The sequence below is a fragment of the Gymnodraco acuticeps genome, unplaced genomic scaffold (assembly GCF_902827175.1).
Source record: "Gymnodraco acuticeps unplaced genomic scaffold, fGymAcu1.1, whole genome shotgun sequence".
NCBI classification, from domain to species: Eukaryota; Metazoa; Chordata; class Actinopteri; order Perciformes; family Bathydraconidae; genus Gymnodraco; species Gymnodraco acuticeps.
This window is the reverse complement of record NW_022992237.1, coordinates 489,500-509,789: the sequence shown is the minus strand read 5'-3', so window position 1 is coordinate 509,789 and position 20,290 is coordinate 489,500. Positions and strand designations below refer to the sequence as shown.

General features: G+C 42.6%; 1 protein-coding gene and 1 pseudogene across 1 annotated transcript in view; both read left to right on the top strand.

Moving 5' to 3' along the window:
* The window catches only part of LOC117539916 (deoxyribonuclease-1-like), a 49,083-nt gene that overhangs the window by 8,926 nt on the left and 19,867 nt on the right, over positions 1-20,290 (top strand). The window lies entirely within an intron of this gene.
* Positions 942-18,423, top strand: LOC117539909 (annotated as a pseudogene).

Genomic DNA, 20,290 nt, shown 5'->3' with positions numbered 1-20,290 from the left:
TAATTCGTACACCCTGAGGATGGCACCCTTCACCAAGGCGTAATTTAGACTGTCCTCCAACTGCTTCCTGAGCTTTTCCATATAATTTGCACGTTACCATCAGAGCCCAAACTTCAGCCGACCACCGCAACGCTGTAGCAATGTGCTCGAAGGCACCAAAATAGGCATCCACCTCAGTCTCACAGAAGGTTGGCAATAGCGAAATGTTTCTACTCACGTCAAAGGCCGGTGGAGGAGGTGGAAATAGCAAGTTTCTTCCGGCAGAGTCAAAAGCATCGGATGCGTGAAGTTGGGAGTCTAGCTCCAGCTGACGTATCCGGATCCGGACTTCCTTATCTGCCTCGATTTTCTTTACCTCCAACTGAAACTGATACTGCCTGTCTTGCTCCTTGTCTTTTGCCTCTAACTGAAGCCGTGCGAGACGGACTTTGAGTCTACTCCCTTCCCGGGAATCTGGACTGCGGCGCGGACGGTGCTTTACACTGCTCGCTCCCCTCGCTGTCACTACCCTCTCCTTTAGCAAGGACATTAGGCACAGTGAGCTCAGCTTGTGCAGGCAGCACCAGAAAACCCCTTTCCACCAACTCATCCACCACCAGAGCCTTTAACTCTTGTTTTAATAATTGTTTTGCCACTGGGAGACTGAAATGTTGTGCTATCTCAAATAAGTCGTCTTTACGACACTGATCTAGCTGCTCATAAGAAGGACAGACTAAAAAAGACTCAAAATTGAAAAGTGCCATACTCAGCTAAAACTGCACACAAAGTCCACCAAATTGTTTTTAGCTATACAAAACCACTTATAACCCCAGGAATTAAGTTATTTATCCCGGACGAGTCCCCATGTATGTTACGTCCCAACTAGGGGAAGAGGAATGCAACACACACCAGTATGTAATTGGTAATAATTATAAGTAGTTTTAAAATAACAGGTAGACAAAATGGCAAGCAAGCAGCCTGAGACAAACAAAACATACAAAGTAATATGTAATATATTACATTTTGGAAGTAACTTTCTCAACACTGATTACCGGTTTAGACACATATATATGTACATTTTTCCGGTTTAGCACTAGCAGCATCATAAACAATACATTTTATTTGAGATTATTAACAGCTACACTACTGAAGCCCATAGGCTGGTTGGAAAGAATACTAAAGCACATGAGGATAGTTTTATAAAAACTGCCAGAAGGGTGGTTTAGTTAGGACTGTTAGCTATCAACCTAACAAGCTGGCCAACGGACATTAGCTAACTTTCACTAGCTACTTTACAAACCAGGAAACATTTGCTCTCTATCTCACTTAGCTAGCTAGTTTATGTTAGCTATATATCTAACAAGATAGCTATATGTTAGCTATCTAGCTGACTATTGACAAATTGGTGTCTCGCATAATTTAGGACTATTATTTAATATCCTACGGTTAGACTTGCAGTGCGAACTTGTGTCTACAGTTCGGGCAGTGAGAGTCATTTTAAAAACACTGTTGACTTTTATTAAGCTGACCGACTGCCGTCAAATAGCAGCTGCTCACAGCGGGAAACATTTTTTAAATTCCCAAATATGCGTTTTTTGGATAAACAAATCACATAACAGTTATCTAAATGGTTATTTTCTTACCCGGAAAAGTGTTACAACTTAATGACAGCCATTCAAAAGCTTTAAACACTGTTTCTTTATTAAACAAATGTTGATGAAGCTGGCAACCCTTTTCCAAGTAATAGCGCACGTGCTCCAACCGGAAGAACAAACACAAAATAAGGCAATGTGGAAACACCCCAGAGCAGGCAAAGCATGAGGTGAATTATTGACACTATTAAATGATATTTTCTGTCCCAGGCTCTGAGTGTCAGTAATCACTACCCTGTGGAGGTGGAGCTGAAGATGGAGCTGGAGCTGATGGTGGAGAAGATGAGGAAGCTGGAGCTGATGGTGAAGCAGAGAGCTCAGAGAAAAAGGAATCCAGTGAACCCAGTACCGGGCCCAGCAGCCATGGTTCCAGCCCAGTCCTGGCCCCAGCAACCATGGTTCCGGCCCCAGTACCGGGCCCAGCAGCCATGGTTCCAGCCCCAGTCCTGGCCCCAGCAACCATGGTTCCGGCCCCAGTACCGGGCCCAGCAGCCATGGTTCCGGCCCCAGTACCGGACCCAGCAGCCATGGTTCCGGCTTCAGTACCGGCCCCAGTAGCCATGGTCCCGACTCCAGTTTTGGCTCCAGGACTGGCTTACCGGCCGACGACAGCTCCCCGAGTCCTGTCGGCGTACCGGCCGACTCCAGCACCTCGTCTAATGTTGGCTCTCCAGCCAACGCCAGTTCCCCGAATCCTGTCAGCGTACCGGCCGACTCCAGCACCTCGTCTCCTGTTGGCTCTCCAGCCGACGCCAGCTCCCAGAGTCCTGTCGGCTTACTGGCCGACTCCAGCACCTCTTCTCCTGTTGGCTCTCCAGCCGACGCCAGCTCCCCCAGTCCTGTCGGCGTACCGGCCGACTCCAGCACCTCGTCTCCTGTTGGCTCTCCAGCCGACGCCAGGTCCCCGTGTCCTGTCGGCGTACCGACCGACACAAGTTCCTTCTCAAGACCCTTCTCAGGTCCCCTCTCAGGTCCCCTCTCAAGTCCCCTCTCGAGTTCCCTCTCGAGTTCCCTCTCAGGTCCCCTCTCGAGTCGAGTTCCCTCTCAGGTCCCCTCTCGAGTCAAGTCTCCTCTCGAGTTCCCTCTCAGGTCCCCTCTCGAGTCTCTTCTCGAGTCTCCTCTCAAGTCTCCTATCTAGTTCTTTCTCAAGTCCCCTCTCGAGTTCCCTCTCAAATTCCCTCTCGAGTCCCCTCTCAAGTCCCCTTTCGAGTTACCTCTCAAGTCACCTCTCGAGTTCCCTCTCAAGCCCTCTCTCGAGTCTCCTCTCGTGTTCCCTCTCGAGTCCCCTCTCCACTCACCTCTCGAGTTCCCTCTCAAGTCCCCTCTCGAGTTCCCTCTCAAGTCCCCTCTCGAGTTCCCTCTCAAGTCACCGCTCGAGTTCCCTCTCAAGTCTCCTCTCGAGTATCCGTTCAAGTTCCCTCTCGAGATCCCTCTCAAGTCATCTCTCAAGTCAACTCTCAAGTTTCCTCTCGAGTTCCCTCTCAAGCCCTCTTTCGAGTCCCCACTCAAATCCCTACTCAAGTGCCGTTGGAGGTTCCGCTGGGGGTCCTGCCAACTCCATGTCCTGTCCCGTTGGGGGTCCCGCCGACTACTCTTCTGCCGGGGGTCCTGCCAATCCTATGGCCTGTGCCGTTGGAGGCCCCGCCGACTACTCTTCTGCTGGGGGTCCTGCCAATCCTATGTCCTGTGCCGTTGGAGGTCCCGCCGACTGCTCTTCTGCCGGGGGTCCTGCCAACCCTGTGTCCTGTGCCGTTGGAGGCTCCGCCGAATACTCTTCTGTCGGGGTCCTGCTAACCCTGTGTCCTGTGCCGTTGGAGGCCCCGCCGACTACTCTTCTGCCGGGGGTCCTGCCAATCCTATGGCCTGTGCCGTTGGAGGCCCCGCCGACTACTCTTCTGCCGGGGGTCCTGCCAATCCTATGTCCTTTTTGGTGTTTAGGGACGTTTAGTATCCGTCCCTTGAGGGGGGGGGTTCTGTTACGGTATTCATGTTATGTCACGTTTTTATGTCTGGTTTGGGTGTTTTGCTGTTCTTCCTGTCATGTTTTCCTCCTGGTTTATTGTCTGGTCCTTTTCCCTGTGTTTTTCCTCCTGTCGTTAGTTTCCCTGGTGTGTCTAGTTGTCTGATTGTGTTCACCTGTGGCCCTGGTGTTTCTCCTCCCCTGCCCGGCTGTTTCTCGTCTTGTGATTACCCCTCCCTGTATTTAGTCTTGTCTCTTCCTGTGTTCAGTGTTGGTTCGTCTTTTGTTTGTGACCGAGTTCACCCTGGAGTGTTTTGTTTGTCCATGTGAGATATTAGATAAGAGCCCTTGAAATAAAGGTATTATCATTGTTATCTGCGTTTGGGTCCTACTTGCTTCACTCCTCGTATCACGGTAATCAGCTTGCGAACACAACACAAGGGTTAAGTGTATGAACAGAATAGAGCTTGTATTGCTTCTTGATGTTTTTTGATGCAACTTCAAGTTCAGTAACAGAACAGTTTCAGTAATGGACACATTTTGTTAAATGAGAAATATTTGTACCTAAATCCGTAGAATCTGAATGTTTGATAAATGAGGTAGAAGGTGAAGACTTCATTTAGGATTAAGTATTTTAACTATTTGGAGGGAAAAACAAGATGTGTGGTTTTTCTGTTGTGTGACTTCGGTTAGTTCGGATTCAGCAAAAACAAACGAATAAAGTATCTGACAACTATCCTCAAGGTAAAGCACTTAAATGATTCTAAATATAGAATATATTTGTTTAATTGGCTAAAATACATTTAGCAGACTGTCACGTCTACAGCAATATGTTTCTGAGCCAAACTGACGAGGATAAGTTCCTCATATCACTTCAATATAACCAAACTATCCATTTAAACTATGTTCACAGACGCATGGCATATTACAGTATATCACTGCTTTTTTACTAACAATGCTTTTTGTTATCTGCAATAAAAAATAATCATGAAATTATATGTTGTGCTTTCTGTGTCATTATAAACTCCATGAATAATTGTATTAGGTTAATGTAGTCATGCAGTTTCTTTTTTGGAGTTTTTTAACAGCTGTTAACAAGAAATGTGGTTAAATTAATACAAGTTTAAAAATGTTGTATCCATATTGAACTCCTACATGTTGTATATAAAGATTCTGCTGATGTCACAATGTGTGTTTCGGTTCCCACATCATATTCTTTTGTATCACTTGTAAAGACACGGCATGGACAGGTGCGCTATTTTGTGAAAGAAAAACATACAGATGGTGATGAGCTGCACGAGCTAACCAAAGTCTTTACGGGTTTGTACAGAATCTCTCTCTGTCAGAATGATCCGATGAATAGTAATAGTAGTACATGTCCTGATGTTAACACAAGGCCGTTGTTCCCATTGTGAAAATTCAACCAGAACCAACTTCAAATGTTGTTACAGTTTTTTTCCTGGTCTTCTCTAAAGAAGAGGGACCAATGGAAACGTTGTCATGTTGCCGTTGTTCAGCATGGAAACATTCATTAGCTAACAATGACATTATTGTTCTATTAATATAAAGGGAGGTCAGGTACTCTTTAAAACAGCTGCTAGTTATGGGTACTTTTTACTTAAGTGCATTTCAAAGCCCATACTTCTTTGCTTTGACTTGAGAAAATAAGTTTAGTCAGTACTTCTACTTTTACCAGAGTATTTTTAAACACGAGTATCTGTACTTCTACTTGAGTAAAGGACGTGTGTACTTTGATCTCTGCTGGAGGCTCTCAGTGATTGGGTGAGAGACGTCGGCTGGGCTCCGTCCATCGGGCTGCCCACCAGCACCATCGCCAGTTTTTCCCGTGTCAGTTACTACAGATAAAATAACATAAGAAACACTTTATTAATCCCAGCAGCATGTAAAACAAGTACTCCACATAATTAGAAATAAAAAAGAGTGGAAAGTAAACAATAATACAATATAAACATCTCAAAATAGCAGATAAAACAGAACTAAAAGAGTGAAGATATATAAGTTGACCGTGAGAAGAAATACGTAAATCATCTGACAAATAAAACACTATTGAGGGGCTAACCTACAGCTAACACAATATAAAAGTGGGATATTATTAACATTTTGTGTATACAATGACAAAAAAGTTAAGTTTTAAGTCCAGAAAGTTCCACTAGGTGGCGCCAGTAGTTTTTTCAGGAACCTGTGTCATGATTGGAGCTGAAAATGAGAACATCTCTGATTATAAACACGCTGCATTAAGCTTTCTGCTTTTATAGATTTAGTGTAATACATTTTAAATGCTGTGGAAAGTAGCAAAGTACACAACAGAATACTGTACATTTGTATTTTTCGACACACCTGTACTTGACTTGTAACTTTCTTTAGTATTTCCATTAGTAATACTTTTACTTCACTGCATCACACAGGGAGATAATGTACCTTTTACTCTTATACTGTTTTCTGACATCAAGTTATATGTATACAAATATAATAATATGCTAATACAGTTTGATATATTGCATTACTCAACTACTTATCTACCCAGTAGTATGCAAGAAGTCCAAAATATGTTTAACATTGACGAACTATATCATTTAAATGGTTATAAGCATTCGTTTCTGATAAAACACAATAATATAATAATATAACGGTGTGGAAGGAGCCATTCTGCAAAAGCTTGTGATAAAGTACATTTTTATTTCAGTATTAACTATTTTAAGATAATATTATTTCTAATTTTGCTCAAGTTGAGGATCCGGGTACTTCTTCCAACGCTGGTCAGAGAGGAGAACGTTGTATTAGCAGCTGAATAATAATAAAAACTCTTCTGCTTCACACAGCACAGAGTTCAGTGGGAAGACATTTTGTTAAGATATTTGTTCCCTCTTATGAAGGTAGATATGGTGCAAAATGCGAGAGCGTGAAAACCTGATGTGAGCACTTGCAGAAAAAAAATCTGAGTTTGTGTGCATACATTTACACTTGAATAAAATATCCACGTAACTGTGAACCAAATGTACACTTGTATAAAATATCCACGTAACTGTGAACCAAATTTACACTTGTAAAAAACATCCACGTAACTGTGAACCAAATTTGAAGTCACAGAAGAAAAAAAAAAGTTTTGTAGCTTGTAGAACAAAAAATGAACTTAGTTATGAAATGTTCACTTGCAGAAAGATACATATTTTTAAAATATATTTTCCATTACAACTGCAACTTTATTTATTACAACCTCTCAAATCAGTCATTACAACTTGACGAATCTGCTCTGTGGCAGTATAAATCGACGAATCTGCGGTCTTGACTTTTGCTACACTTCTTGCGATAAATGTGTTGCAAAAGTAATTTTCACCTGTAGATGTGGGGGAGGGAGGGAGGGGCGTTGGAGCGAAGGGGCGGAGCTATCAGAAGGACGAGGCTCGGGTGACTGGAGACTGCGGGGCTAACGGGACTAACGGTTCGTGTCGCTACCAGTCCGCTGACATGGCGCATCAATCAACGGTAAATGTTGCCTATTACTTGCCCAGTATTACTTTGAATATTATTATTGTGATTGAGGATTAAATCTGATTTGAAGACCACCGTTTTATATCGTGCAGTTTAGCGGCAAAATAACGTCAGTCAGCCAGCTAACGCTAGCTTTGTTGAGTTTATGCTAGCTAAACAAGTAGTGGTTGTAGTCTACAGCAGTAATTAATATATTATAGCCTACTGCTTTGGCACTAACGGTTGATAACCGTTTATGAAAATAAAACCAATTGAACTGTACTGAAATAATGACAAGTTTTATAATTGTCTTCGGCTCCTGCTGTGTTTTTAAAGCCTTTGTAAATTATCCATGCTATTTTCTATTTAGCTAACGTCGAAGTAGTGTATGTGAAATCAGCCTCACAATAAGATGTGTGTATATTACAATTATTAATATCATATTTCAAGATGATTACTTAGATATTACAATATGGTTGGTTGAGCTGGAGTTCATTATTGAGCTTACACGTTAACGTCACAGTCATCTGAAGAACGAACCCAAACCTTGTTGTTTTTATTAATTGCATTACCAAATTGATATCAAATAAACAGTAAGCATTGGTAACACAACTTCCAAAGTTACAGTAAAATAAAAAGGACCCTGACTCGGACAATACACAATCCAACATGTTCAACAGAAGAGAATCAGTTATATTGTTTGTACACATGGTTCTTTACATATATATATATATATGTTTAAGGTGTCCAGGTGATGCAGACAGGCTGGACCAGAGAGTGAGAGACAGAACTGGACTCCTCACAGCAGTGAACTTCAGCTCAGGTACAAAGACTCTTTTTTCATACTGTACAAAGAATCAAGAAATATATTGGTTTAAATGAATGAAGTATTGAATTGAATACACTGATATACATTCCATTAAACAATACTAAATACTAGATCACTTACACATCAGTGAAGTTGAGGTTTTTTTCCATGCAAAAGGTTACATTTAGATGTTAACAAGCAATATGACTTTGTCAGCTTTCTAATTGAATGTATTGAAGGCAAAGATATTTAACACATAGTGAGAACTGCTAATGAAAGCTTAGCGCAAGTTCAATAAGGAAGACCTAACACGAGTCACTTACACGTCACTCTATGGCTCCCTTCCCCCCTCATTAAATACGAGGGCGTCACCCCTCAGCAGCCAATCGCTGCACATGCTAAATTCCTTAAATGCCTGCTCTTCCTCCTTGTCAGTTGTCATTGCAGATGATCACACGCAATGGTAGTTGCAATACAATACTCCTTCTCGTGAGAAAAACCGTAAGAAACAACTAGCTCAAGATGTCCAACTCGGACAATTCGGAACACGAACCTTCTCTGGAAGTCTCTGATCCCGGTTCGGCTCCCCACAGCGGCTTATCAACAGAGGCAGACTTCCTCATCGCCCGGCTCCTGCAGCAGGGCTTTCCCACAGCCCCAGGCCTCACTCTCTCTCAGCTGCGAGAGCTCTCGGACCAGGTCTCCAGCGTAGCTCCCCAGTCCGGGGCAGCAGCTCCAGTCAGCTCCCCAGAGAGCAGGGCGAGGACGAGGCCGCAGTCGCGGAGGTAAAAAAGGGCAGGAAGTCGAGCCCTCCAGGATCCCGTCCCCCTCCAAAAATCCACCCCTTCTCAGGCTCGCCAGGCAGGGAGTGTCACACCCCTTATGGAGAGTAGCGCGGCCGGCTCCTTGCAATCCCTGGCTAGCTCCATGATAGCTATCGATGCTCGCCTCCAGGCCCTGGAAGACTCCGCCACAGGAGCTTCAACTTCCGTTGCACTCAGGTACTAGTTTTAACGAAAATGTTTGCACTCACCCTTACACAGGGTTGGGTTGTAACGGAATACATGTAACGGTGTTACGTAATCAGAAAAAAAATCAGTATATTCAGCTGGTGTTACATTTGAAAAACGAGTAATCTGAGTGCAGTTACTTTCGTAAACCTGAAGTGAATACTTATTGGAATTATTGGTGGAAAGTTTCCTCACAATATGTAATATTCATTACCGGCAGAACCGTGTGCACAGCGCTGCAGCGTATCTGTGAGCGAGAGATGCAGCGTGTCCGTGAGGCCCCGCCCCGCACGCAGATGAGAGAGAGAGAGTTCTCTTTCAAAACATATTGGAAGGTAGAAACGGAGATGTTTAGATAAAACGTGGAAGATAACGTTTATGTAGCATTTATTTATTGTCGAAATGATGACATTTATAACGGGATCAAATCTAACTGAATGGCCTGCTGCTGCCGAATGCATGGGGCAAGTAACTGGGAAAAGTTTTAAAAGTTATTACATCGTTTCAGATAATAAATAATAATGATAATGCATTCTATTTAGGGGCGCCTTTCAAAGCACCCAAGGACACCTTACAATGCATAAACTATTCCAAGGAAAGGTTTTAAGACAGTACAAAGAATGCAGTCTGGGTGAGTTTTTCTTTTTATGTGCGGTGCAGATGAGAGAGCTGTCCAGAATGACACTAACATGTTGTATTTGTGCTCTTCATAAGCATTAAAATAGTAAAATACGTGTCTCCCGTTCACCAAAACATACCCATCTGTTATGGAAAAGAAAGTATTCTAAAGAGAAAGAAGAAAGAAAAGATAAAAAGAAGAGGAAAGAAGAAAAAAGAAGAAAAAGATAAAAAGAAGAGGAAAGAAAAAGAGAAGAAAGGAAGTATTCTAAAAGTAATCTGCCACCGGTACCGGCGGGATTGTGGTTAGTTTCTGATGCGCAGAAGAAAAATCTGGCCCACCCTATATTTTTACAGGCCCACCCTAAAGTACATTTCTGCCTACGCTACTGGTCCGCACAGCAGCAACAACCAATCACATGAATCTCTTGCCCCCGACACACAAAGCAATAGCAATGTTAAAACGAAGTAAACTGGAAGAAAAAAAAAGAAAAAATCCCCAACAGGCGAAAACCTACCAGTTTCACCCACTGTCTCTGCCTCCTCCCTCCATGCCTCGCTCCTCTGGTTTGTATCCCGGTAGATGAACAGAGACTGATCATACAGCACCGGGTGATTCACTAATGCTATAATGAATTTTCCCTCAAATTTTTGGAATATGAGGAATTACCTGCGTAGTCTCTCCCAGCATACACGCGGTCTGATTGGCTAGCGCTTGTACTGGCAGATTTGCATAAACGGGATTTCATTGGCTGACGCTTCTGCCGAGGCGCCAAAAGTTGAACATTGCTCAACTTTTTGAAGCGAGCAACGCCAGCAAACGCTCCACGTCGCTTCCCAAAATACAGTTCTGCTAAAAGTGACGTCACCCCATTCAAAGTGAATGGGCAGAAGCGTTTGGAAGCTGTAACGCACGCCACCGTGTGGACGGGCCGTCACAGTGGCTCTGCGCCAGAAACATCAAAAAATAAATAAATAAATAACTAAAAACATTCTGGAATATCACCCCTCCACTCCCATTAACATCCCTCAGCTAGCAGCTGCGCTATCTACTCACCCAGATTCCGTGTTTGTTGACTATCTCCTGTCAGGGCTCTCCCAAGGCTTCAGGGTAGGGGTCCTCCCATCTCCCACAGTGACTTTCGTAGCAAGAAACTTACAGTCAGCCGCGAAAGAACCCAACATAGTTTCCCATCTCATCGACAAAGAACTTCTCAAAGGATATATAATCAATCCTTTTAGCTCCTCCCCCTTCTCAGTGTTCCGTTCAAATCCCATCGGAATAGCCACACGTAAATAAAAGGCTGATTTTCGATCTGTCCGCTCCCTGCTCCGGCCCATTCTGCAGCGTCAATAGCATCATCCCTCCAGATCAGTTCTCCCTTCACCATGCCTCAGTGGATAATGCAATAAAGATGATCAAGTTCACAGGGCACGGAGCTCGGCTCTCCAAAGCGGACATTACCGATGCCTTCAAATCATCCCCATTCATCCGTCTCAGTGGAACTTGTTCGGTATTAAGTGGGAGTCCAAACTCTATCTTCGCCGTTCGCCTGACCTTCGGGTGCAGAAGCAGCCCCCGCATCTTCAATTCCTTCTCGGAAGCGCTCTATTGGATCCTGCTGAACATCGTCAGAATCCCCTCCGTCCTTCACCTACCGGACGACTTCCTCCCCATAGACCCGCCACAGGACAGCTCAGGGATCTCACTGGCCAAGCTTAAACACTGCTTCAGGAGTGAGGTGTCCCTCTCTCCAAAGAGAAAACGTTAGGTCCCGACACACGCTTAGAGTTCTTAGGCATCATCCTCGACTCCATAGACATGAAGGCGTCTCTCCCCTCCGACAAATTGCAGCGCATCCGGGACATCACCAAGTCATACTGCGAGCAACAAGTTATCACAAAACAACAGTTGCTCTCCCTTCTCGGACACCTCAACTTCGCCATGCACGTCATCCCCCAGGGGCGCTCGTTCATCTCCCGCCTCCTGGACGCAGCATCAGCGGTCGACAACCTCCATGACTACGTTTTCTTAGACGAAGGCTGCCGCTCAGACCTACGGTTCGCAGGGTCATGGCCCCGTCAATTTCTACCTCAAGCAAGTTCTCATTAAATCCGGCCTATCACCCATATCATACCCGGGGCATTCCTTCAGGATAGGTGCAGCCACCTCTGCTGCTAATCAAGGTCACTCTACCTCATCCCTACAACAACTAGGACGGTGGTCCTCCTCCGCCTTCACAACCTTCATTCGTCCGGACATCAGCGCCGTACGGGCTTCCCAAAGATCTCTCAGACCCTAACTATGGTATCTATGCATATAACTGGTGGTGGTTCATAACACGTATACATGTCTCATCATGGTATCGGATTTCAAACTGCATTCTTGTCCTAGTCCGTGGGCCCCCGCCCACAGGGAACAATGTCTCGTCTCACGCTGAATCTACCTGTAACGGGCTTCATCTCCTGCACGCAGGTATCCAAATCCCAGGCCCTTGCTCAAATGTGTCAGTGTAAAATGTACATTCTGCGAAGTCAGGCGTGGACTCGGGCCACCGTAAACTTCGGTGTCGTGGCTTCGGGCCACCGTACACTTCGGTGTCGTGGCTTCGGGCCACCGTACACTTCGGTGTCGTGGCTTCGGGCCACCGTACACTTCGGTGTCGTGGACGTTGGGCCACCATACGTTTCGGTGTCAGTTACAAAACAAAGGAAATAAAGAAAGAGGAAAAGAGTAAAGAAGGAAAAGAAAAATATATATCCTGCGAAGTCAGGCGTGGACTCGGGCCACCGTACACTTCGGTGTCGTGGCTTGGGGCCACCGTACACTTCGGTGTCAGTTACAGAATAAAGAAAGAGAAAAAGAGTAAAGAAGAAAAAGAAAAAAATATATATATCCTGCGAAGTCAGGTGTGGCTGAGGGCCACCGTACACTTCGGTGTCGTAGCTTCGGGCTACCGTACACTTCGGTGTCGTGGACGTTGGGCCACCGTACACTTCGGTGTCAGTTACAAAACAAAACCGTTCGACCTTCGGGCGGCGTAGTCAAGCCCTGCTAGCCAGGCAGGCGACCCGCAGGTCGTTTTCAGATAAGACCGGCACTGATTTCGGCAGTCAGAGTCTCAGCATGACCCGTAAGCTCCGGCAGTGATTCCGGCCCAATGCCGCTTACATATGTTAATCTATTATCTTTCATTCCCAGATCACCACAGTCACCCCACAAGGTAAGCAACTCAGTTCATCTCAGTATTTCATACTTCACTGGTTTTGGGGATTTCATCGGAGCGGTTCTTTCCCTCCTGAATGATTATCCTGCAAACCGGGGCCTAATCGCCAAACACCATTACATTCTCCTGTTGTATTATCGTGGCAATCATTTCATTCATATGACGTGTAAACAATAAATATGTAATTCTTACATCACGTCTCTCCGGTTTGAAATGAAAGCTTAGCGCAAGTTCAATAAGGAAGACCTAACACGAGTCACTTACACGTCACTCTATGGCTCCCTTCCCCCCTCATTAAATACGAGGGCGTCACCCCTCAGCAGCCAATCGCTGCACATGCTAAATTCCTTAAATGCCTGCTCTTCCTCCCTGTCAGTTGTCATTGCAGATGATCACACGCAACCCACCTCCACCCCTCTCGCCTCCCGTCTCCTTCAGGACAAAGCTAAACCTTCCTCCTTCAGACCGGTCTCACCTACTCATCACCACCACCAGTGTCTAGACCCCCGGGATTTCATCGGAGCGGTTCTTTCCCTCCTGAATGATTATCCTGCAAACCGGGGCCTAATCGCCAAACACCATTACATTCTCCTGTTGTATTATCGTGGCAATCATTTCATTCATATGACGTGTAAACAATAAATATGTAATTCTTACATCACGTCTCTCCGGTTTGAACTATTTATCTCTCAATATTGTCTGTAAAAAACGTGGTAAAAGTGATTCTTTCAGTGAGACAACAGAGCAAGCTTCTACAGTTGCACTACGTTTTGATAACAGTTCAATATTATTTTGATAATAACATATATTTCAATGTTGATGAATTTCATACTGTTCATTCATAATCTGATTACAATTAAAAAATAATGATATCAACAGCCCCTAAACACAAACACACCTCTTTCATAAATAACACACTTGTTCTGTAATAATGTTTTATGTTTCCTGTAATTTTTGTTAGGGAAGGACATGCCTGAAAGACACGACATCTTCTCCTTCTCTGAGGGTCAAGAAGAACATCCAAGAGGAACATTAAAAGCTGATGTTATGAGATTTTAAGACCAGTATTCACTAAGAAACTACTTTTATTGTGAAAAGAAAGATCTGCACACCGAATATTTTTGTAGTCTATCAGGACCATCATTTGTTTGTGATGCTGCCTGCACCTCAGAGAAGGGGTGGTTATAGTCAGGCTTATAAAGTGTGGCGAAAAACATAGTTAGCTGATGGGATGCATCTATTTCCACATCTACACTCCATCAGCTGATTATTTCTATTTGCCTCACTTTATGAGCTTCACATCACTTGTGCCTTGTACCGCAGAGTTTGCAACATCACAAATAAATGGGGCCAATCTTCAGTCAGATGTGAATGTGTAATCTAACATTTTCAGTAAGAATAATGGACAAAAGGAGTGCAAATACAAATACAATTTATTGAAATGTGAACCAAAAGTTAATCAAATGTTTTAAATAAAAAGCACATATGGACAGAAGGTGTAAACCTATTAAATGTATAAGTAAACACATTTAGTCAAATAAAGTGACAGACTAGGCCTGTGCAGTTGGTATCAGCTTTGCCCAGCATGGGCTCCTCCATCAGGCCTGGTCCTCCTCGCAGAGGAAAGACCCTCAGTCCTCTCCAAACCAACAGACAGGACGTCCATCACACGGAGGTTTCTCCCTGAAGTCTCAGCAGCTCTCTGGACACCACGCTGTCTCAATCCGTCCACACTGAATATGAGAGGGGGAAAATGAAAATAATAAATGCTTTAGACAATAAGAAATATAAAGTTGACTGTTGAGTTGCTCAGTTTTTTTTTATTGTCAATACTATTACTGTATAACTAATATCTCAGGTGAAGAGGCACCATCAAATAAAGATTGGTCTTTAAATACATGTTGTCTTTTGAATTGTTTGTCTAAAGTCAAGGATCTAGAACTGGTACTTAGTTTTAATGATACAGTCTGGTTATTATGCTGTTTGGAGGAGGCCTCACAGGTAAGAGCACTAACTAGCTACCATCACATGTACCTTAGCTTGACTTAAATGTATTAAACGTATAGTTAAGTGATATCAAAATATAAATAACTAATGTCATGTAAACATATTAATATTTGCTTGATTCCAGAGTTGAATTTAGCACAATTGCATACAAACGTTAAGGGATTTTAAGATTCTGAAGTCTTCGTTCTAAATAGAAAATAGCATGGATAATTTACGTTATTTTGCCGCTAAACTGCACGATATAAAACGGTGGTCTTCAAAGCGGATTTAATCCTCAATCACAATAATAATATTCAAAGTAATACTGGGCAAGTAATGGGCAACATTTACCGTTGATTGATGCGCCATGTCAGCGGACTGGTAGCGACACGAACCGTTAGCCCCGCAGTCATCCGGTTCGACGTGACTGACTGTGGCTGTGACTGTGTGACTGACCCGAGTCTCGTTGTTCTGATAGCTCCGCCCCTTCGCTCCAACCCCCCTCCCTCCCTCCCCCACATCTACAGGTGAAAATTACTTTTGCAACACATTTATCGCAAGAAGTGTAGCAAAAGTCAAGACCGCAGATTCGTCGATTTATACTGCCACAGAGCAGATTCGTCAAGTTGTAATGACTGATTTGAGAGGTTGTAATAAATAAAGTTGCAGTTGTAATGGAAAATATATTTAAAAAATATGTATTTTTCTGCAAGTGAACATTTCATCACTATTTTCATTTTTTTTCTACAAGCTACAAAACTTTTTTTTTCTTCTGTGACTTCAAATTTGATTCACAGTTACGTGGATATTTTATACAAGTGTACATTTGGTTCACAGTTACGTGGATATTTTATACAAGTGTAAATGTATGCACACAAGCTCAGATTTTTTTCTGCAAGTGCTCACATCAGGTTTTACACACTCTCGCATTTTGCACCATATCTACCTTCATACCTCTGCCCTTCTTTAGGACGGACGCGTGTTCATCTGGTCGTGTGACGACCCGGCTGGAAACACCTGGACGGCTAAACTCCTCCACATGTGGTTTGGCACGTTAGCTGGTCCATCACCGGAAACATCCTGGCTGTTTCAGGAGGAGACAACAAGGTACAATATACACAGTTATATATATATTTATTTATACTTCCTTTATCCAGGTAAAAGCAACTGGAACTGGACCATGTTTATTTTCCTGTGACAAGTCAAGATTTATAAAGCTTGAGGAAAGTGAGGTACAAACAACAATAGAAAGGCAAAAATCATTTTATGAGGACACATTTTGAAAGGCAACAGAAGAAAACTTACACTAACAATAAATAAACATTTATAAAGTAGTACAATAAACTACTGCTTAACAAAACACAATCTTATACCATGGTCTTTGGTACCAGGCAGAAGCTCAAATCCAACCCTAATGTAGTAATAACATGTAAGGATGGCCCTTCTCTGCATAAAGTTGATGGCTTTAAATATCTTGGTGTATGGCTAGACTCTGAACTTTCATTTAAACTACATATAAAGCATGTAATACAAAAAGTCAATTACGGAATCAGTGTTTTACACCGCTCTCGCAATTGTTTTACGCTCAGTGTCCGAAAGATAATTGCTTCTCAACTTATTCTTCTGATAATGGACTATTGTGATGTTGTCTACCAAAATGCACATAAATCAGATCTTGCTCCACTCAACATAGCCTATAACAGACTATGCAGATGTGTTCTTGGTTGTCCTTTTCGTACACATCACTGCACAATGTATAACCAACTTAAATGGCCTTCTTTAAATGTAAGAAGACACATGCATTGGCTTCAGCTGATATTTAAATGCATTTATCTTAACTATCCCCCTTATTTAAAGCAGTATTTTGTACCCTACTCACCAATTCATCAAGTTAGACACTCTGTTCAGATTTATTTCTCTGTCCCCTCTGCAAACAAATGTATTGGCAGAAGAGCGTTCATGTTTAAAGCCCCAACTGACTGGAATACTTTACCTGCTGCTATTAGATCTCTTGCATCATTGGGTATGTTTAAACATGCATTATCATCTCCCTTTCAACTGGTCTGCACTTGTTATAAACTGATATTGATGAAACTGATTTGCTTGACTGTCTCAAATTGTAATGATTGTGTGCATTGCTTGAATTTCACTTAACAGACTGTATGTGGTTTGTCTTGTGTGTCATGTTTTGCTTTTTGTCTTTTTGTTTATGTATGTCTGTAAGTTGTTGCTATTGTCGGGACCCCCTTGAAAACGAGATGGTGCATCTCAAGGGGTTTATCCCAATGAATACAATTTCTATATATACAGCATTACAACTGCCAAGAGGAACAGACAGTTAAATATTGAGTGTTTCTCTAACGTCTCAATGGAGGAAAACACTGGATTTAAAGTAAAGACGCAAAACTTAGGAGATGCCACGTTGATTGTAAAACAGTTTTTTTTTTTTTTTAATCTGAGGAATACAAGAAATGTACAGCAGTGCCATCCCATGTATGGCTTTAGAAATATTAAAGAAATTAAAATAAATATAAGATTATTATTTTTACATTTGTTATGCCTGAATATGTGTTTCCTGATGTGTCTAAAAATACATGCACAAAAATTGCAAAATTATTTTACTGTCAATTTAGTTAAAAAGGTAGGATTTATGATTTTCTTAGGATCCCCGTTAGATAATCAGCTTCTCTTTCCTGGAGTCAAAAACATCTCAGCAGCGAAGATACCTACAAACAAAATAAGAATATTATATTTAGATCTGATTAAAGTGTAACTGTCGACTTACTATGTTCTCATTCATATCCACTTTTGCATTTACTAATATACAAACATATTAATGTATACACACATTTCATTAAGTACATTTACTATTTACATTTCAGCTAATCAAAGCAGATACAACTTTATTTATACAGCACTTTTCATACACAAAATGCACAAACCAAAAACATAGACACAAATATAGACAATACTAACCCCCCGTTCCCAGGTAGTAATAATAGAGTAACACATAGCTCTGTGATCAATAGGAACACTAAATAACACACATGTCTGACTGCTGTAGATGAACACACACACGTCTCTTCATATATTAATGTGTGTGTTTCTGTGCTGCAGGTGACGCTGTGGAAGGAGTCGATGGACGGGCAGTGGGCCTGCATCAGTGACGTCAGCAAAGGACAAGGAGCCGTCTCCACCATCACAGACAGAGCGAGCAGTGACAGCGTTAGGAATTAACACGCCGGACATTTCAACAGAACCTTGTCCACACTCATTGAGATTCTTGTGTAATGTTTCTGTTTGATGATCACATTTGTCCGGGATAAATGTTCCCAAAGTTGATCAGAGGCGGAGGAAATGTGCATTGAATGAAGCAGAATCTCTGCAAATGCAAACCTTATAATAACGGTAGAGTGCTGGTCCAGATTGAAATCCATCCATGATGCTTTTCCCCCTGAAAACATTCCTCCTCCTCCAGCGGAGAACAGCAGCAAGCCTCCACCTGCAACTATAAAACATCATCTCCATTTTATTGAATGCATTTGTTTCAAAACTAGTTTCCTCATGTTCTCAGAGTGAGAAAAATCAGAGAAAGAGATACGTCCTACACTTCATCCAGTACGTTAATCAAGTAAATAGATAAATGATGTATTGATGAGTACACATTGTTTACCACTCAATACAAGAGGCTCAATAAATACAGAGATGTAATCAGAACATGCCTTATGTTTGGCCCCCTGAATGACTCGCTGCCAACACAACCGTGAATTAAGCATCAACAGTTGTGAGATCAGAAAACCCTGGATGTGTTTTTCATATTTGATGTAATTAATAAACTAATAACTAATGTCTCTTTAGAGCCACATTTTTATTATAAACTTTTAAATCTTGCTGCTTTTTAACTCTATTCAGTTTGAAGTTAACAGAGGAACAAGCTAAGCTAACGTTAGCCTTTAGCCCGTAACCCCTCGGCCAAGTTTCCTTGGAGAAACTAACTTTTTACATTTTTTTAAAGAGGTTTTTAATCAGTAAACCAAAAGAATGATTCAGATGCAGGTTGTTTTTATTAATCTGATTTCAACCAGTGAAAAAAAAGGGGAAAAGTTCACTTCCATTGTTTCATACATCCAGAGAGGAACTTCCTGTCTTCCTGCGAGATGGAAATATTTAGTGTGTGTGTGTAAACTCCATCCACTTTTTTACTATGAATCATCCATCAGTATTGTGAAATCTCAAAATAAGTTTAATTTTAACTTCCCGTAAGATCAAGGAAAAATACTGTGTATTCGTTTTTTCTCCCGCCTTTTTTGATAGCTGCCGTTCACCAAGCGGCAAACTCTGGGGAAGAGCCGGGACGCTAATACGGAAGTGTCTCAAACTGCAGTTCATCTTGTGGCCAGTAGGAGCAGGCTACAGAAGGGAGCAATTTCCATAGACCCCATGTTAAAATGCCCAACTTTACAGCAGAAATAAACATGTTTACATCGTGGTTCAAAAAACCATATTCTCTGTATAGTTAGATCCCCCCTTCATGAATATGGATTGGGGGGGTGAAAACTCATCTGTTTAATTAATATTAAGCCTTAAAGCTTTTGCATAAATTAGGGCGTGGTCACTTTGATGGACACGTACATGCCTCACTGTCAGCTAACAGCAACTTGTCCACTCTGCTAGGCTACAACCATAGAGGCTACAACGTTAGTTAGTTGTAGTTACTGTACTTGACCCTTTAGCCGTGTTCGTGGTGATTGTGCCTTTTAGGGAATATTGTTACAAATACCAGACAATTAAAATGTTGTGCTGTGCGCTTGAATGTACAGAACTTCCAAGAAGTCTAAAATGATAATATTATACATGTTAACCCCGTTCGCAGGTGTTTGTGTGCTTGGTAGCTTAGCTTGTTACTTATTAGCCAGCTAAGGACGTAACCCTTTATACATACATATAGATTTTAGTTTATGATTCAGCCTTGGGTAAGACTTGTATAGTCTATGGCTATGACGCCCATAATGCTAAACGGGAGAAAATGTTAATAGGGGACCCAATTATCCCAGTGGTGGCCGCCGGAGCTAACGGAGCCGCAGGAGGCTAGCTCCAGCCGGTGTCCCGGAGCTAGCCCACTGCGGCTCCGTTAGGTCCGGGCGGTGGAGCAGGGTGCGAACTGGAGGGGAGCAGGGGGAGCAATAGCTCCCCTAGTGGTGACATGAGCTCCCCTGGGAACATGGTTTGTGAAATTTGGGGGGAGCTCTCTAAAATACTGATATGATGACCAAATAAATTCCATTTTGGGCATGTTTTTTTTTCAAAGGTGTAAAATAAGTGAAATAAAATTATATTTAGAGTTTATGATTCATGAAAAAAGTGTCGCCTGCTTGCACGCTGCCCGCAGCTCCACCCACTACCCACTCACTCACAAGCTCGTTTAGTTAGCACTGCATGTTTACCAGGCATTGTTGCTGCTGCTGACATGTCGAAAAGAAAAAAACAACTTACCTTGGGCAATTTCTTAAAAAAGACGGCCAAACAACCTGATCAAGAAGACCAACCGAATGTAGCTGGTG